A 15,527-nucleotide genomic window follows, 5' to 3' on the forward strand; every position below is an offset into this window, starting at 1 on the left:
ACTAGACATGTCGATCCGGGTTCTTTGACATTGGATTTCTAGCGATACTATCGCATACGTGAGTCAAAAGACGCAAACGGTCCCGGCTAAGGTAAGGTTGCAGCCGTGGAGTTAACCGTGCGTGAGACCATAAAGGGATGCGATGGGTTACAGGCTAGATTCCTATGGCTTAGGATCAGGGTCCCGACAATGAGGCAATGATTTTAATAGGAAAGAGTGCCCAGCAATTTTGAGGGCAATCAAAAAAATCGAAATAGCACTTACTCCACAAAGTGCTATTCTGAACAGAATGGGAAAATGAATATTGCTGAATTATTTTTGAACTATGGAAGGTAGGGATTTCACATATTTCAGGAATATATGATCCAAAGTATTTATGAGAATTTTTTGAGAATTTTTTGAATGACAGAATAGGAGGTTGCTTCACAAACTAGGAGGGTTTGGCGCGTGACATAGAATGGACCCACCAGTGACATGTCAACATAGCTAGAACATGTTACGACATTTTTATAATCGTCGTAAAAGTTATGAAGATCTCATCTTATGCGGTTACGAAGTTTTTTACTCACATCATCGTAATTTATATGTATATTTGATCCCTTCAAACGGTTTACGACAATATCGGATGAAATCGTCATAGATTTATGACGAATTCATCAACGACGTCTTAAAAAACGTCATGTATGAGCATATTTCTTGTAGTGACCATTCTTTCACATTCCATGGCTAGTCGTATCCACGGGTGTCGTCCATACCAACACTTTCGAAGGAATTTATTATTTGACAACATATTTTCTTTTCTTTTTGGGACTCGGCATCCCTATTACCGCCATACTCTTGTGTAATGACAAGTGAATAAACACTCATCTTGAGAATAACCTGTTTAACATGGAAGATATCGGCCACCCCTCGCTGCTTCGTGAACAGTACATGCACACAAAACATAATTTTATTTTGAACATTAGAGTTGGAACTTGCATATTTACTTGGCACAACTTTGGGTTTAGGATTTCGATGCGCAAGAAGCACTCCCGCTTAGTACAAGTGAAGGCTAGCAAATAGATTGAGAAGCGCCCAACCAAGGAACAAAAATCATCATAACTGAACATTAAACATAACTAACATCAAATAATGCAACACAAGTACGATGTAATTTCATAGCATAATTATTGACTTCATGTGCATGCATATGGAATCACAAACCTTAACACCAATATTCTTACTAGAGCATAATTACTCATCAACATAACTCACAATCAAAAATTATAGATACGTTGGAGATGTATCATTGACCATCGAGAAAGTCGAGCTCTAGTGAGTGATATCCTCATAGAACTTCATCCACCCCAACACGAGCATAGCCAGCTGGAATCAGATTGCCATGGATGGTTTCTTGAGGTGGATTCGATAAAGAAAAGCCATCCAACACCTTCATGGATATGTTCTTCAGTTTCATGTGTAGCTCACAACCTGTAGTTTCTTTGATATCATCCACGGGATAGCGAGACAGCAGTGCACCATTGGCCGGGACCAATGTGGAACCCATGCTGATTTTCGACATAGATGGGATGGCACTATCCAATGCTAGATTTGCTTGCTCCTGCCGCCGAGACACCCTTTGCTTGCTAGTTGTGTCGAGCCGCTCCTCGTAGCGCATTAGAATGTGTTCCAACTGTGTGTTCTTTCATTCTAACTTTTGAAGCCGGTCTGCATCCCGCTTCTCCTTTCTCGCACGACTGTGGTGTTCCACTCCGCAAACCCCTCAACCCATGGAACAACGCCTTTGCCTTGTGTTCGTCCGAGTGTTCAGGATTCCCGAGGGTGTGTGTAAGCTCGTCGTTCTCTCTCTTGGGCTGGAACACCCCTGTTCGAGCCTATTCTATTGCTTGAATTAAAGCATCTAAGACATCTTCAAGATTTGCATGTTCGATAATCTCCCTGTCTTTGGTTCCAACTTTGCCCCATGTGCATAAAACCAACTCCTGCAACTGACGGTCCAAGCGACTGTTTTTGGAGTGACCCCCCATCAAACATCTTGGTCTCAGATTCTTCCAACTTAGGCATACCAGTCTTGTAGCCACATGGCCCAAGACCATGGTGAATATTTTTTGTAAGAATTTATCTTATTTTTTCTCTACCATTTCTTAGGTGCTTCCGATTCCTTGAACCGCACAAATAAGTCCGAGTGATCTTCTCTTATGCTCGAGTGAATTCTGGAGTCTTCTTTTCTCCATTGATGTACTTGGCCCATCATCTTTTCTTCCACGTCTGTAATTGTGTGGCAATTTTCTTAAGAGAAAGCTGCTTGACTCTCGACCATTCACGATCTGTGAAACCCTCTGGTAGGTTGAAATGTGACATGAGCATATCTAAAAGCAATTGTTTGATCTATCATCAACAAAACTAAGTCCTTGATCTTCCCTTGGATTACTCCATTCTTGAACGGGGATCGGGATGTTGTCCCTGGCAATAACTCCACATTGAGCTATAAATTTGATGCCGTTATTTGCAGGAGCAATCGGTTCGCCGTCTGCTTTGACTTCATCGATGTTCTACTTTATGCCATCGGGCAAAATTTTGGTTTGGCCTCGTACCCGTGTAGAAATTTGCTCGAACCGAAGAGCTAAAAGAAGAAAGATTCATTAATATATATATATATATATGTATATATATATATATAGATCAATTAATACATGGAATGATCATTAGAGGATATATATATATACTTTATTAATTGAATAACATTTCCTTCGCCATCATTGTTTGTGTGCCCTTTGTCTCTTGGTTCTTCCTCAATTCCCTCACCGGACTCTTTCAGATATTGTGAGCCGTCATCTAGTTCATTCTCTGGGTTGTGGGAGGAGCGTATCATGTCAAAGATGAGATCCTCTTGATCATGGTCGTCTATGCCGCTATCTTCCATAGCTTAACTAATCCAGAAGAAAAATAAAACAATATAGTATTCAAATTAGAATGCATTCAATAAGAAAAAACTAAATCAAAATAATCACCGACCGACGAGGTTCGATCTGAGAGGCGAGGGATGGTGAGGATGATTATTTTTTTAGCAAGATTATAATATAATATCACTACTACATCTCGAATAATCCAGTTAATGCATCATCAAATATTATGGAATGTTATTACTAATACATCTCAAATCTATTATCATATAATATCACTAGTACAACTCGAATATTATCGACTAACCTAGTCGACTCGTGGGTCCTCAGGCGCGGGCGGTGGACACCCAAATAGAAGGAATCATCACATGATCATCGGTCGGGTGAGATCCCTACATAACCTGCTAGGTATTGGAGAACCCGACGTCCAACGCAACAATGTAGTGACGGACATGCTCGTCCTCCTCACTGACACAGCGACGTACCACCTCCTCATGGGTCGGCTGCCTCTGCACCAATAGTGGCCCGCAGGACTGCCACCAAAGAAGCTCTGGGTAGACGACAAGACCCGGATTCCTCACCAAGCTGCGCGCCTCGGAAGGGAGCTCCTCCCAGTGCTAGCCCAGTGGAGCCCAATCCCGGAGATGGCAGCTCTCAAACTGGTTGTCACCGCCAACACGACGATGAGGATGCGAGCGAGGCATTGTCTACGTAGAGAACAAATTCTTATGAAAAGCAAAATTCCTATGCAATAATGATCATTTTTTATACTCATATTTAATAAACTTTTACAACTATATTGTAGATACTCATATGTAATAAACTTTAACATTTTCCAAATAAGATATTAACATGTTTTGAATACATGGTAAACTTTTGCAATACAAATGAAGATATTTCGTAAAGACAACATTAAGATATTAACATTAAAATACATGAAAAACTTTTGGAAATACAACATTAAGATATTATCATTTTCCAAATAAGATATTAACATTTTTTTGATTAATATTTTGTAAATAGATCACTAAAATATATTTAATACATGGTCAACTTTTTTCTATGCAAATTTAACATTAAAATATTTTTAATACATGGTCAACAATTTTCTATACGACGACCAAGGGAAGCGGCGACCACGCGGTGGCACGCCGACGCTCGGTGGCCAAAACAATGATGGTAGCCTCCGGGGCATGGGTGGCGACGTGGGCAGCGGCGACAACCAGTGGAGGTGGTTGCCGTGCGATGGCACGCCGGTGTGCGGTGGCTAAAATAGTGGTGGCAGCCGCCTACACGTGGGCGACGACATGGGTGTGGGCGAGGCCGACAACTTTGGTATGGGCGTGCGCAGCAGCGACGTCGAGCGGGTGGCTACGAGCACAAAATTGAAGGGGAAATGGAGGGGTGGGCTCACTTCTAGGTCGACGGGTTGCTCAGCGGTCTCGGGGAGGGGCTGGAGTAAGCGGGAAAACGTGGGTGCTCTCCGGCGTCGGAGGTTAAAGACGAGCGGCGTGGTTGTTTCTGTCTCCCGGGCAGTGGCTGGCCCCCAAATGCTAAGTGTCGGGTTATGTAGCCTTGACCCTTAGTCCTAGTTACACCCACGAACTGGGACTAAAGGATCTTTAGACCCGGTGCGCGGCTGTAGCTGGGACTACACGGTGGCTTTTAGTCCTTGTTCTAGCCATGGGCCCGTACTAAAGGTCTATTTTTGGGCCCAAATTAAGCGCGGGGAGGAGGACATTTAGTCACGGATGGTTGTGGCAACCGAGACTAAAGGGTTTTTTTTCATGTTTTTTGTTTTTGTTTTTTTGCTTTATTTTTTTACCTTTGTTTCTACTTACTACCAAATATTTAGGGATTTTGGGTGAATATTTTTGCTTTAGGTCGAAAAAATTATAAACTTTCTCTTAGTGTGAGTAGTTTTCAAATTTGAATAGTTTAAGTTTGAATTTTTTGAAATATGAGTGAATCACTAGTTTGTGAATAAGTTTAGTTTAAAAATAGATTTTTGAGTGATTCTTTTTCTAGTTGTTTAAGATTAGTGGGTTTTATCAGTATGTTCAATTTGAAACATTATTTGTCCATATATTTGTCCATATATAAGAGTTTCAACACGTGGTCACAAAGTTTCTAGATATTCCAAGCTTTTGAAATATTTTCAAAGGACAAATTCAGCAACCATTCCAAAAAAAATCTAGCATGTCACAAACGCCATATTTGATGATCTTACCAACTATCATGTCTTGGAGAACAAGATAACATCATCAAATTCCCTCAAAATAATCTACAAGTTTCATGCATTTAATGATTTTTTGAGCTAAATGACCCTTAAATTGAAAAGGCACTACAAATGAACACAAAAAAGGTTGAAATTTGGCATGGTATCATCATTTCATCCACATAGCATGTGCTAATAAGTTGAGAGGGTAACGACAAAAATTGGATGAACTTCGTATACAAACTAGACAATCTCTTTCGAAGTATCATGGCTTCACACGAAAACTGATGTGTTGTAAAGGGATTTTATTTTTAAGCTTATTTCAACTCTAGACTTTTTGTGCATTCAATATGCACCATTCAAAGCCATATCATCATTTCAACCCTTTTCTGACTTCATTTGCTATTTTTCATGCATTTAATGATTTTTTGAGCTAAATGACCCTGAAATTGAAAAGCACTACAAATGAACTCTGAAAAGGTTGAAATTTGGCATGGTGTCATCATTTCAGCCACATAGCATGTGCTAAAAAGTTGAGAGGGTTACAACAAAAACTGGATGCACTTCGTATACAAACTAGACAATCTCTTTCGAAGTATCATCGTTTTTGACGAAAACACATGTGTTACAAAGGCATTTCATTTTCTTAAGATTATTTCAAGTCCAGACTTTTTGTGTGTTCAATTTGCATCATTCAAAGCCACATGGTCAATTTTCAACCCTTTCAAGCTTCATTTGCTATTTTTTCATGCATTTAATGATATTTTTTGAGCTAAATGACCCTGAAATTGAAAAGCACTACAAATGAACTTTGAAAAGGTCGAAATTTGGCATGGTATCATAATTTCACCCACATAGCATGTGCTACCAAGTTGAGAGGGTTACGGTAAAAACTAGATGCACTTCGTTTACAAACTGGACAATCTCTTTTGAAGTATCACAGTTTTAGAGGTAAAAACTAGATGCACTTCGTTTACAAACTAGACAATCTCTTTTGAAGTATAACGGTTTCATACGAAAACTCATGTGTTACAAAGGGTTTTCATTTGTAAGCTTATTTCAGCTCCAAAAAACTTGTGTGTTCAATAAGCACCATTCAAATACACATCATCAATTGTCAACCCTTTCTTACTTGATTTTCTATTTTTCAAGCATTTAATTATTTTTTTTGAACTAAATGACCCTGAAATTGAAAAGAATTACAAATGAACGCTCAAAAGGTTGAATTTTGGCATGGTATCTTCTTTTCACCCACATAGCATGTGCTAAAAAGTTGAGAGGGTTACGGCAAAAACTGGATGCACCGCGTGTACAAAGTGGATAATCTCTTTCGAAGTATCACGATTTTGGACGAAAACTCATTTTTTACAAAGGCATTTAATTTTTTTAATATTATTTCAATCCCAAAATACCAAAACACTTAGATACCCTAAGTCTTACAAAGATTACCTCCGGTTGTCCGAAGTGGCACTTTCCAACTATAAGTCCGGAAACTCACTAGAGAAGAAAGTGACGATGGTGAATCCGGTCACATCCCAGAGTGGGATCTTGGGGTATAATTTTTTTTGTTCATGTGTGTCCCTTTGCGCCGTAACCATGGACAATCTTCATCATTTAACAGGATGGTTGGGATAGTCTTCACTATGAAGGGAGAAATTTCATGAAACTTTTCATAATCTTCTGACATGTGTGTCTTGTCCCTGAAATAACTATGTGGTGCTTTCTCTCATCGCATGATGTATTTTCTTTCTTATCTTTTCTTTTTATCGGTTTGGTAGACATGTACTTCACATGGAAAACATGCGCCACATCATTGGTTAGGAAAAATGGTTCATTTGTGTAACCAAGATTGTCGAGATCCACTGTTGTCATTCCGTACCGCGGGTCTTCCTTTACCCAACCTCCTATTAGATGGACCCATTTGCACTGAAATAAAGGGACCTTAAAAAGGACATTAAAAGAAGGTATATACTCAAGTTCCCATATCTCCTCTATGTAACCATAATATGTGTCATTTTTCCTATTGTTGCTTGTTGCATCAAAGCGGACACCACTATTTTGGTTGGTGCTCTTTTTTATCTTGGGCATCGTGTAAAACGTATTCCCACTTATCCCGTCCCCTTTGAAAGTCAATATACTCGAAGATGGTGACTTGGCCAATAAGTACGACTCATCTCCAACAGTGTTATCATTCATGAGACGTGTTTGCAACCAACGGCCAAAAGTCACCATGTGTGTACGTTTAATCGAGGAGTGAGACTACTCCGAGTTTTTGGAGCATAAAATATCTATGTGTTCCTCGATATACGGGGACAACATGGTGGAATTTTGTAGAAGTATGCAGTGTGCTTGCGCCCAAGAATGCCCATCCCTACATATTACCGAATCCTTTCCTAGCGTGCCTTTTCCACTCAATCTCCTCTCATGCTGCGATTCAGGAACACCAATCTGCTTAAGGTCAGGAATAAATTCAACATAAAAATCTATAACCTCCTCTATTTCATAGCCCTTGGAAATGCTTCCTTCTGTCCTAGCACGGTTATGAACATATTATTTAAGACTCCCATGAACCGGTCAAAGGGGAATATATTGTGTATAAATACAGGATCCAGAATAGCAATATATTTGACTAGGTGAACTAGGACGTGCATCATGATATTGAAGAATGATAGTGGGAACACCAACTCGAGACTGACAAGACATTGCACCAAATCATTTTCCAACCTTGATAGGATTTCAGGATCGATTACCATGCGATAAATTGCATTGAGGAATGCAATAGCTTCATAATGGCTAATCAAATATTTTTTGGTAGAAGCCCCCTCAATGCAACCGAAAGCAATTGCATCATAATCATGTGGCAGTCATGAGACTTTAGGTTTTGGAATTTTTTCTCTGCCATATTTATTAATCCGTTTATATTCGATGATAAGCCAAATGGGACCTTCATACTGAGTAGGCATTCAAAGAAGATTTCCTTCTCTTCTTTGGTAAGAGCGTAGCTCAGAGGACCTTGATACTGCTTTGGCTCCATGTCGTCTTTTTCGTGCATATGTTGCTGGTCCTCCGGTGCCTCAGGTGTATCTTTTGTCTTCCCATACATGCCCAAGAAGCCTAGCAGGTTCACGCAAAGATTCTTTGTCACATGCATCACGTCGATTCCAGAGCGGACCTCTAGGACTTTCCATTAGGGTAGGTCCCAAAATGTAGATTTCTTTCTTCCACACGGGTGCGTGTCCATCAGCGTCATTTGGAATAGATTTTCCGCCAGGACCCTTTCAAAAGATTACTTTTAAATCCTTGACCATATCAAGTATATATCACTAGTACGGTGGTGAGGCTTCTTTCGGTGATCTGCCTCACCTTTGAAATTCTTTCCTTTCTTTCTCAAGGGATGCTTGATCGGAAGAAATCGATGATGTCCCAAGTACACATTCTTCTTACATTTATCCAAATATATACTTTCGGTCTCATCTAAATAGTGTGTGCATGCATTGTATCCCTTATTTATATGTCCTGAAAGGTTACTAAGAGCAGACGAATAGTTGATGGTTACAAACAGCAACGCTCGTAGGTAAAATTCCTCCTGTTTGTGTTCATCCCACATGCGTACACCTTTTATAGTCCACAACAGTAGAAGTTCTTCAAATAATGTCCTTAGGTACACATCAATGTCGTTGTCGGGTTGCTTAGGGCCTTGGATGAGTACTGTCATCACAATGAACTTTTGCTTCATGCACAACCAAGGAGGTAGGATATAGATACATAGAGTCACAGGCCAGGTGCTATGATTGCTGCTCTGCTCCCCAAAAGGATTAATGTCATCTCCACTTATACCAAACCAATAGTTCCTTGTGTCATGTGCAAACTCCGACCAATTACTCTCATTTTTTCTCCACTACGACCCATCAACGGGTACTCTCAACTTCCCTTCTTTCTTACGGTGTTCTTTGTGCCATTGCAACAACTTGGCATGCTCTTTGTTTTGGAAGAAATGTTTCAACTGTGGTATTATAGGAGCATACCACATCACCTTGGCAGGAATCCTCTTCGTGGGGTGCTCGCCCTTAACATCACCAGGGTCATTGCGACTGATCTTATAACGCGACGCATTGTATACCGAGCATGCATTTAAATTCTCGTACTCCTCACCACATCAGAAGATGCAGTCATTAGGGCATGCATGTATTTTATGCACGTCTAATCCTAGAGTGCAAACAATCTTCTTTGCTTCATACGTACTGTCGGGCAATTTGTTTTCCTTTGGAAGCATCTTCTTTAACATTGTTAACAACTTTTCAAATCCCTTGTCAGATACACCCATTCTCTGTCGTCCATTGCAGCAATTCTAGTGTGGTACCCAGATTTTTCTTGTCATCTTTGCAATTTGGGTACAACATTTTTTTGTGAGCCTCTAACATGTGCTGCAACTTCAACTTCTACTTTTCACTTGTGCAGTTTCTCTTTGCATCGGCAATGGCCCGACAAGATCATTAGCAGGATCATTTCACAAGTAGAAAACGGGGCTATAGTCTCGGTTGGTAAGGGCCTATAGTCCCGGTTCTCCAACCGGGACTATTAACTTGGGATTAAGACCCCCCCCCCTTTAGTCCCGGTTTGCCACGAACCGGGACTAAAGGCCCTCCACGTGGCTGGATTTTTTTCGATTTTTCTTAAAAATCATTTTAAAAAAGCAATTTTTTACTTTTTACGTTTTTCAAATCTTTGAATTATTTGACAACTTAATCTCTAATCACCCCCATTTCAAACCGTATAACTTCCGGACTAGTCACTCTATCAATCCTATTAACACTTAGGTCTTGATGTCACTTGATTTAATTTTTTGAATTCCAAACAATTATTAAAATAAACAACAACAATTAATTTAAAAACTTCAAAAAAGGCAAAAATTTCAAAAAAACTCAAATAATTCTTAAAAACCATAAAAAACAAAAAATCCAAAATAACTAAAAAGTTCAAAATAAAATTAGTAATAATTATAATATTGAATTTCAATGAAAATCAAATAAGTAATAATCTTATTTTTTTCATTTTTTGCCATTTTCAATATGACATAATTAATATCTTTAAATCTAGAAATCGAAATTCGGCAAATAATATATCCAATATTATGAGAAAAATGTGAGGAATCCAAATTTGACACCCTTTTTAAATAAAATTAAAAACAACTAACATAGCAATAAAGTAATATTAACTAATTACAAAAACAAAATTATTGTCAAACAATAGAAACTAATGTTAATTATATTAAAGTGGAAAAAACAATTACTTTTTAATATAGCAAAACTAATTCAACCAACTAAAGTGCCAACTTCCAACCTTCATACCTCAAAGCAGATGATCCAGTTTTTGCTATAACCCTCTGAACTTTTTATCACATGCTATGTGGTAAAAATAATGATACCATACCAACTTTCAACCTTTTCAGAGTTCAATTGTAGTGACAAAAATTAAAAACAAAAATTAAATGACTAAACCAACTATATAAGCTAAACACTATTATTTTCATTAAAATCATAAATTAAATTATTCTAAAATAACCAAATAAGTCTAAGAGTGACAACAATCTAACATGAGACTAGGAGAAAATTGAATTAAATTAAAAACTATTTTTAAACTCAAGTTATTCAGAATCTAGGGTTTGAAGCAAATTTCGAAAAAATCAAATGTATACCATTCAAATTTGAAAACTAAGTCAGAGACAGAAACTATGCAAATTTTTGAATCTAATGCAAAAAAGAATCGCTCAAAAACATCAAATATCCTAAAAGATATAATGTATTCAAAACAGAAACTAAAAACAAACAACAAATAGAAAAATGGAAAAGAAACTTTCAAAACCCTTTAGTGTGGGTTGGTATCTCCAACCGGGAGTGAAGGTTAGACCCCCTTTAGTCCCTGTTTGTATCACCAACTAGGACTAAAGGTCTATCTCTAGTCCCGGTTGGTGATACCAACCGGGACTAAAGGGGCTCGTACGTGCCTCAGCCTCACGCCAGCCTGCCACCACCCCTTTAATCCCGGTCGGTAACACCAACTGGGACGAAAGGTCAAATGAACCGGAACTAAAGCCCAGCCTTGGAACCGGGACTAGAGGTCACATTAGTCCCGGTCCAAAATCCAACCGGGACTAATGCTCCGAACGAAAGGTCCTTTTTCTACAAGTGTTTGATGCCTCTTCTTCCACTTCTTCCCCCATTGTAGTGTTGGGGAAAGTAGTAGTTTCAAAAAATTTCCAACGTCACACAAGGATCTATCTATGGAGAAACAAGCAACAAGCAAAGGGGTAGAGCATCTTCATACCTTTGAAGATCACTAAGCGGAAGCATTGATAGAACACAGTTGATGGAGTCGTACTCGCAGCGATTCAGTTCGCGGTGGATTCCGATCTATGCGTCGAACAACGGCGCATCCGCGTTCAACACACATGCAACCCGGTGAAGTATCCAAAGCCTTGATCCAGCAAGGAGGGAGCAGAGGTTGAGGGAGAGCTCCGGTAGCACGACGGAGTGGTGACGGTGGAGGTACGTGATACTCCGAGAGGGCGTCGCCAAGCACTACGGAGGACGGGGAAGAGGAGGAATAGGGCTGCACCGAGAGGGAGGAGGAACTTGTGTCTTTGGAGCCCTAAAACCCCACATATATTTTGGGGCGAGGAGGAGGAGGGCCGGCCACCCCTAGGGAAACCCCAGGAGGTGCGGCGGCCAAGGAGGAGGAGGTGGTGGCGCCCTAGGGTGGCTTACCACCCAAGGCAAGCCTCTCCACGCCCTAGGCTTGGCCCCTTAGCACATCGGCCCACCAAGGGGCTGGTTCCCATCCACTTTAGGCCCATTTAGCCTCTTGGGGCTGGTGTCCCCTCTCGGTGGTCCCGATACATTACCGATGAATCCCGAAACACTTCCGGCGATCAAAACTCCACTTCCTATATATGAATCTTTACCTCCGGACCATTCCGGAACTCCTCGTGGCTTCCAGGATCGCATCCGGGACTCCGAACTACCTTTGGTAACCACGTACATTATTCCCATAACAACCCTGGCGTCATCGAACCTTAAGTGTGTAGACCCTACGGGTTTGAGAACCATGCAGACATGACCAAGACACCTCTCCGGTCAATAACCAACAGCGGGGTCTGGATATCCATGTTGGTTCCCGCATGTTCCACGATGATCTCGTCGGATGAACCACGATGTCAGGGATTCGATCAATCCCGTATGCAATTCCATTTGTCTATCGGTATGATACTTGCCCGAGATTCGATCGTCGGTATTCCTAGACCTTGTCCAATCTCGTTACCGACAAGTCTCTTTACTCGTTCCCTAGCAAATCATATCGTGGCTAACTCCTTGGTCACACTGAGCTCAATATGATGATGGATTACCGAGTGGGCCCAGAGATACCTCTCCGTCACAGAGTGACAAATCCCAGTCTCCATTCGTACAACCCAACAGACACTTTCAGAGATACGTGTAGTGCACCTTTATAATCACCCAGTTACGTTGTCACGTTTGATACACCTAAATCACTCCTAGCAGATGAACAACACGATCTAGTGCTATGCTTATGATTGGGTCTTGTCCATCACATCATTCTCCTAATGATGTGATCCTATTATCAATGACATCCAATGTCCATGATGGAAAACCATGACCATCTATTGATTAACGAGCTAGTCAACTAGAGGCTCACTAGGGACATGTTGTGGTCTATGTATTCACACATGTATTACGGTTTCCGGTTAATAGAATTATAGCTTGAATAATAAAAAATAATCATGAACAAGGAAATATAATAATAATCAATTTATTATTGCCTCTAGGGCATATTTCCAATAGTCTCCCAGTTTCACTAGAGTTAATAATCTAGTTCACATCACTATGTGATCGCAATGAATCTAACACCCATACAGTTCTGGGGTTCGATCATGTCTTGCTTGTCAGAGAGGTTTATTATTCAACGGGTCTGAACCTTTCAGATTTGTGTGTGCTTTACAAATTTCTATTTCAGCCTATAGATGCTGCTACCATGCGCCATTTGGAACCATTCCAAATTACTGCTCCACTATATGAATCCAGTTCACTACTTTAGAATGATCTGGATTAGTGGCAAAGCTTGCATCATCGTAATCCTTTACGACGAACTCCTTTTACCACCTCCATAATCAAGAAAATTCCTCAGTCCACTATTTACTAAGGATAAATTTGACCACTGTCGAGTGATCCATTCCTGGATCACACTTGTACCCCTTGACTGACTCATGGCAAGGCACACTTCAGGTGCGGTACACAGTATGGCATACCTCAGAGCCTACGGCTAAGGCATAGGGGACGACCTTCGTCCTTTCTCTTTCTTCTGTCGTGGTCGGGTATTGCGTCTTACTCAATATTCACACTTTACAAGATAGCCAAGAACCCCTTCTTTGCCGATCTATTTTGAAATCCTTCAAAAACTTGTCCAAGCATGCATTTCGTTGAAAGTTCTATTAAACACTTTGATATATCTCCATAGATCTTGATGCTCAATGTTCAAGTAGCTTAATCCAGGTTTTTCTTTGAAAAGTACTTTTCAAACAACCCTATATGCTTTCCAGAAATTATACATCATTTCCGATCAACAATATGTCAACCACATATATTCATCCGAAATTCTATAGTGCTCCCACTCATTTCTTTTGGAAATACAAGTTTCTCATAAACCTTGTATAAATCCAAAAACTTTGATCATCTCATCAAAGCGTATATTCCAACTCCGAGATGCTTTCTCCAGTCCTTAGAGGGATCGCTGGAGCTTTGCATACTTGTTAGCATCCTTTAGGATCGACAAAATCTTCTGGTTGTATCACATACAACATTTCCTCAATGAAACCGTCGAGGAAACAATATTTGACATCCTATCTGCAATATTTCATAAATGATGCAGTAACTCCTAACATAATTCCAATAGACTTTTCAGCATCGCTACGGCTGACAAAGTCTCATCATAGTCAACCCTTTGAATTTGTCGGAAAAATCTTTGCGACAAGTCGAGCTTTCTTAATGGTGACTTTTCACCATCATCGTGTGTCTTCCTTTTAAAGATCCATCTATAGTTAACAGTCTTATGACCATCAAGTAGTTCTTCCAAAGTCTATACTTTGTTTTCATACATGGATCCGCTCTCGGATTTCATGGCCTCCAGCCATTTGTCGGAATTCAGGCCCAGCATCGCTTCTCCATAGTTCGCAGGTTTAGTGTTGTCCAACAACATGTTCTCCATGACAGGGTTATCGTACCACTCTAGAGTAGTACGCGTCCTTGTCGACCTACGAGGTTTGGTAGTGACTTGATCCGAAGCTTCATGATCACTATCATCAGCTTCCACTTCAATTTGTGTAGGCGCCACAGGAACAACTTCCTGCGCCCTGCTACACACACTGGTTGAAGTGATGGTTCAATAACCTCATCAAGTTTCCACCATGCTCCCACTCAATTCTTTTGAGAGAAACCTTTCCTCGAGAAAGGAACCGTTTCTAGAAACAAACACTTTTGCTTCCGGATCTGAAATAGGAGGTATACCCAACTGTTTTGGGTGTCCTATGAATATGCATTTATCCGCTTTGGGTTCGAGCTTATCAGGGTGAAACTCTTTTACATAAGCATCTCTACCCCAAACTATTTAAGAAATGACAACTTAGGTTTCTCTAAACCATGGTTCATACGGTGTCATCTCAAAGGAATTACGTGGTGCCCTATTTTAAGGGAATGCGGTTGTCTCTAATGCCTAACCCATAAACGATAGTGGTAGTTTGATAAGAGATATCATAGTATGCGCCATATCTAATAGGGCACGACTATGACATATGGACACACCATCGGACTATGGTGTTCCAGGTGCCATGAGTTGTGGAACAATTTTCACGTGAACAATTTTCACATTGCCTTAAATGTTTACCAAACTCGTAACTCAGATATATATATTTACCTCCACGATCACATCACACAAATATTATCCTCTTGTCACGATGATCTTCAACTTCACTCTGAAATTACTTGAACCTTTGAATAACTTAGACTTGTGTTTCATCAAGTAAATACACTAGTATCTACTCAAATCATCGATGACGTAAGAACATAATGATATCCACTACGTGCCTCAACACTCATTGGGCTGCACACATCAAAATGTATTACTTCCAACAAGTTACTTTCTTGTTCCATCTCACTTGAAAACGAGGTCTTCAGTCATCTTGCCCATGTGGTATGATTTGCATGTCTCAAGTGATTCAGAAATCAAGTGAGTCCAAACGATCCAACCACATGGAGTTTCTTCACGCGTTTATACCAACAGGCATGGTTTGCATGTCTCAAACATTTAAAAAAATGAGTGAGTGCAAAGATCCATCAGCA

Source organism: Hordeum vulgare, chromosome 2H, assembly GCF_904849725.1.
Source record: "Hordeum vulgare subsp. vulgare chromosome 2H, MorexV3_pseudomolecules_assembly, whole genome shotgun sequence".
Taxonomy (NCBI): domain Eukaryota; kingdom Viridiplantae; phylum Streptophyta; class Magnoliopsida; order Poales; family Poaceae; genus Hordeum; species Hordeum vulgare.